Genomic DNA, 6000 nt, shown 5'->3' with positions numbered 1-6000 from the left:
TGCGATTTAGGCTTTCCTGATGCTTGTGATTGCCATAGCTACATGGCAGGAAACAGCACAAATTCCATATTGTCCTTGTCTAAAAGAACATTGTAATAATATATTATTACAATCAGTTAGCAGTTCATCATTTTTATTTACACAATTGGTTAGCCTACACTCCACAGTTAAGTGATGGGATTGGGCCCGTGGTGGTAAGGGAGATTGGGGTCAGGGCCTGGAGGTCAGAGGTTGGGGAATCTGTGTCCGGCAGTGGCAGCATTCGGGATGACGATTGTGGTAAGTAGCTTACCTTGTTTTAATGTAGGCAATCGTTAAGGTTGGTTTTCCCTGAGGCAGCGAACCAATGCAAGCAGCCCCTTATATATATGGCCTAATGCCTGCTTTAGGAGTGGGTAAAAGGTGATTCTCGTTAGTCCTTACCCAATATGGCAGGTGGCACACTGCCAGTCAGAAATGCGCACGAGCTTCCTGCCCGCCATTTTGAGGTCATAGGAGGCTGTGTCGAACCTGAAAAATGGGCATTACACAGCCTAATTTAATCCCCTTTATAACTAATTCATAACTGATGGAAAAGGGACAATGTCAAACATTGACCACTCATCCATAATTCCTCTTCTCTAATGGTTGGATACATTATAAATGATGTAAAAACTGGCCTTACTCATAGGGAGATGTGGCCTACAATACACAGTACAGAAAAAATACAGAAATGCAGTAAAATTTCTTTCTATTCTTACATTTTAACATTTAGCTTTGTCCGATTACTGGTTTCACTCATTGGAGGTAGATATTAGTGTTTCAGATCATTGAGTCATTAGCGCCATCAAACAGTGCTCTCTGATACACCAGTTAATTTCCCTAGATTACAAGATGGAAAGCATTTTCCAGGAAGATGCTGCACCAAGTTATAGGAAAATCAGTGAACGGAAGCTTCTTTCTTCATTGACATGATTTACAAGCCAAGAAAGTAAAATGTTGTTGCTAAATCCCCAATTTAGCTCATGAACTAGTCTAAAATAATAATATGGTACATTATGTAATAATAAACTAAAGGCCAAAAATACGGCTGGCTCAACACAGTCAATTATTTATATGTAGATTACACCGGATTTATTTCTGGCAACCAGTACAACTTAAAATTGAGACTAAACTGTTTAAAATATTTATTACGACTGGATTAAGTTTCACTTGGTAGCACTTACTACCAGAGTGAAAAGGTTGAAAAGATAGGGAATGGAAGACCAGCAGGAAGAGCAGTGCAAGAAAGATAGTGCAGGGGTCCCCTGTGGTCATCCCCCTGCAAAACAGATACACTGCTTTGAGTACTGTTGGGGGGGATGACTCATCAGGGGAGGGCAGCAGCAGCCAAGTTCATGGCACCATGGCTGGCTCTGCTGCACAGGAGGGCAGGAAAAAGATTGGGAGCGCGATAGTGATAGGGGATTCGATGGTGAGGGGAATAGATAGGCGTTTCTGCGGCCGCAACCGAGACTCCAGGATGGTATGTTGCCTCCCTGGTGCAAGGGTCAAGGATGTCTCGGAGCGGGTGCAGGACATTCTGAAATGGGAGGGAGAACAGCCAGTTGTCGTGGTGCACATTGGTACCAACGACATAGGTAAAAAAAGGGATGAGGTCCTACGAAAAGAATTTAAGGAGCTAGGAGCTAAATTAAAAAGTAGGACCTCAAAAGTAGTAATCTCGGGATTGCTACCAGTGCCACGTGCTAGTCAGAGTAGGAATCGCAGGATAGCGCAGATGAATACGTGGCTTGAGCAGTGGTGTAGCAGGGAGGGATTCAAATTTCTGGGGCATTGGAACCGGTTCTGGGGGAGGTGGGACCAGTACAAACCGGACGGTCTGCACCTGGGCAGGACCGGAACCAATGTCCTAGGGGGAGTGTTTGCTAGTGCTGTTGGGGAGGAGTTAAACTAATATTGCAGGGGGATGGGAACCTATGCAGGGAGACAGAGGGAGACAAAAATGAAGCAAAAGCAAAAGACAGAAAGGAGATGAGGAAAAGTGGAGGGCAGAGAAACCCAAGGCAAAGAACAAAAAGGGCCACTGTACAGCAAAATTCTAAAAGGACAAAGGGTGTTAAAAAAGCAAGCTTGACGGCTTTGTGTCTTAATGCAAGGAGTATCCGCAATAAGGTGGATGAATTAACTGTGCAAATAGATGTTAACAAATATGATGTGATTGGGATTATGGAGACGTGGCTCCAGGATGATCAGGGCTGGGAACTCAACATCCAGGGGTATTCAACATTCAGGAAGGATAGAATAAAAGGAAAAGGATGTGGGGTAGCATTGCTGGTTAAAGAGGAGATTAATGCAATAGTTAGGAAAGACATTAGCTTGGATGATGTGGAATCTATATGGGTAGAGCTGCAGAACACTAAAGGGCAAAAAACGTTAGTGGGAGTTGCGTACAGACCTCCAAACAGTAGTAGTGATGTTGGGGAGGGCATCAAACAGGAAATTAGGAGTGCATGCAATAAAGGTGCAGCAGTTATAATGGGTGACTTTAATATGCACATAGATTTGGCGAGCCAAACTGGAAGCAATACGGTGGAGGAGGATTTCCTGGAGTGCATAAGAGATATGTCCAATATGTCGAGGAACCAACTAGGGGGGAGGCCATCTTAGACTGGGTGTTGTGTAATGAGAGAGGAGTAATTAACAATCTCATTGTGCGAGGCCCCTTGGGGAAGAGTGACCATAATATGGTGGAATTCTGCATTAGAATGGAGAGTGAAACAGTTAATTCAGAGACCATGGTCCAGAACTTAAAGAAGGGTAACTTTGAAGGTATAAGGCGTGAATTGGCTAAGATAGATTGGCGAATGATACTGAAGGGGTTGACTGTGGATGGGCAATGGCAGACATTTAGAGACCGCATGGATGAATTACAACAATTGTACATTCCTGTCTGGCGTAAAAATAAAAAAGGGAAGGTGACTCAACCGTGGCTATCAAGGGAAATCAGGGATAGTATTAAAGCCAAGGAAGTGGCATACAAATTGGCCAGAAATAGCAGCGAACCTGGGGACTGGGAGAAATTTAGAACTCAGCAGAGGAGGACAAAGGGTTTGATTAGGGCAGGGAAAATGGAGTACGAGAAGAAGCTTGCAGGGAACATTAAGGCGGATTGCAAAAGTTTCTATAGATATGTAAAGAGAAAAAGGTTAGTAAAGACAAACGTAGGTCCCCTGCAGTCAGAATCAGGGGAAGTCATAACGGGGAACAAAGAAATGGCAGACCAATTGAACAAGTACTTTGGTTCAGTATTCACTAAGGAGGACACAAACAACCTTCCGGATATAAAAGGGGTCAGAAGGTCTAGTAAGGAGGAGGAACTGAGGGAAATCTTTATTAGTCGGGAAATTGTGTTGGGGAAATTGATGGGATTGAAGGCCGATAAATCCCCAGGGCCTGATGGACTGCATCCCAGAGTACTTAAGGAGGTGGCCTTGGAAATAGCGGATGCATTGACAGTCATTTTCCAACATTCCATTGACTCTGGATCAGTTCCTATCGAGTGGAGGGTAGCCAATGTAACCCCACTTTTTAAAAAAGGAGGGAGAGAGAAAGCAGGGAATTATAGACCGGTCAGCCTGACCTCAGTAGTGGGTAAAATTATGGAATCAATTATTAAGGATGTCATAGCAGCGCATTTGGAAAATGGTGACAGGATAGGTCCAAGTCAGCATGGATTTGTGAAAGGGAGATCATGCTTGACAAATCTTCTGGAATTTTTTGAGGATGTTTCCAGTAAAGTGGACAAAGGAGAACCAGTTGATGTGGTATATTTGGACTTTCAGAAGGCTTTCGACAAGGTCCCACACAGGAGATTAATGTGCAAAGTTAAAGCACATGGGATTGGGGGTAGTGTGCTGACGTGGATTGAGAACTGGTTGTCAGACAGGAAGCAAAGAGTAGGAGTAAATGGGTACTTTTCAGAATGGCAGGCAGTGACTAGTGGGGTACCGCAAGGTTCTGTGCTGGGGCCCCAGCTGTTTACATTGTACATTAATGATTTAGACGAGGGGATTAAATGTAGTATCTCCAAATTTGCGGATGACACTAAGTTGGGTGGCAGTGTGAGCTGCGAGGAGGATGCTATGAGGCTGCAGAGTGACTTGGATAGGTTAGGTGAGTGGGCAAATGCGTGGCAGATGAAGTATAATGTGGATAAATGTGAGGTTATCCACTTTGGTGGTAAAAACAGAGAGACAGACTATTATCTGAATGGTGACAGATTAGGAAAAGGGAAGGTGCAACGAGACCTGGGTGTCATGGTACATCAGTCATTGAAGGTTGGCATGCAGGTACAGCAGGCGGTTAAGAAAGCAAATGGCATGTTGGCCTTCATAGCGAGGGGATTTGAGTACAGGGGCAGGGAGGTGTTGCTACAGTTGTACAGGGCCTTGGTGAGGCCACACCTGGAGTATTGTGTACAATTTTGGTCTCCTAACTTGAGGAAGGACATTCTTGCTATTGAGGGAGTGCAGCGAAGATTCACCAGACTGATTCCCGGGATGGTGGGAATGACCTATCAAGAAAGACTGGATCAACTGGGCTTGTATTCACTGGAGTTCAGAAGAGTGAGAGGGGACCTCATAGAAACGTTTAAAATTCTGACGCGTTTGGACAGGTTAGATGCAGGAAGAATGTTCCCAATGTTGGGGAAGTCCAGAACCAGGGGTCACAGTCTAAGGATAAGGGGTAAGCCATTTAGGACCGAGATGAGGAGAAACTTCTTCACCCAGAGAGTGGTGAACCTGTGGAATTCTCTACCACAGAGAGTAGTTGAGGCCAATTCACTAAATATATTCAAAAGGGAGTTAGATGAAGTCCTTACGACTCGGGGGATCAAGGGGTATGGCGTGAAAGCAGGAAGGGGGTACTGAAGTTTCATGTTCAGTCATGAACTCATTGAATGGCGGTGCAGGCTAGAAGGGCTGAATGGCCTGCTCCTGCACCTATTTTCTATGTTTCTATGAATTCAAATCCCACTACAAACTTGAGAACATCATCTCAGCTGACACTGCAGTGTAGTAGTGAGGGAGCTCTGCATTATCAGTGGTGCTGTCTTTTGGAACAGATGATACACTGAGGCACAGATGTAAAATACCCCATTGCACTCAGAAGAGCAGAGGAGTTTTCCCAGTGTCCTCGTCAACATTTATTTCTCCACCACCACCACCACCAAAACTGATCATTTATCTCATTTGCTGTTTGTGGAACCTTGCTGTCTGGAATTTGATGGTTGTATTTGCCTACTTAACAACAGTAATTACACTTCAAAAAAAATTAATTGATGTCTTGGAATGCACTGGAGAAGTGAAGTCATTATATAAATGCGAGTTCTTTCTTAGGAAATGAGACACTATTTTCCCCCTGTACCTCTTTAAATGTTCTTATGCTATGCTATGCATCATTCCCTAGGCAAGAAGGCAGGGAGGTAACCAACTCCCCTTGAGCTCACTACTAAACCAAAAGGGTGTCATTAAGATCAAATGTGTGATTTTAAAAAAAAATCATGATTAGTTACAATTTGCTGGAATTTAACTGTATTGTTCTTATGAATATTGCTTAAAAACTATATTAATTATGTTCCCCCATTTTTTTTTTTTAGAAGATTCAGACACCTAAATTTATTAGGAAGGATTGGAATGGAGATAGTTCAATACCATTTTTCTCATTACCATCTATACTAGGAATACAATAATCTCACCCAAAAAATACCCAGGCTGGCCAGTAAAATATATTCCCCCCGCCCCCTCCCCCACCTACCAAAACAGAAAGCTGGTTAATCGTTTGACTGTGGCCAATTCTTTGGGGGCATTCAAGCAGAGGAATGATGTCAGTAGAATATTCCAGAAATAAACTTGTTAATAAAGACAGTAAATGGAATTGTTTTGAATTAAGTGCAACATAGATTCCATAATTAAAGGGTTTACACTTGTGTTAAGAATCACCATTTAATAAACAAAT

Source organism: Pristiophorus japonicus, chromosome 8, assembly GCF_044704955.1.
Source record: "Pristiophorus japonicus isolate sPriJap1 chromosome 8, sPriJap1.hap1, whole genome shotgun sequence".
Lineage (NCBI taxonomy): Eukaryota > Metazoa > Chordata > Chondrichthyes > Pristiophoridae > Pristiophorus > Pristiophorus japonicus.
This window is presented reverse-complemented; position numbering follows the sequence as displayed.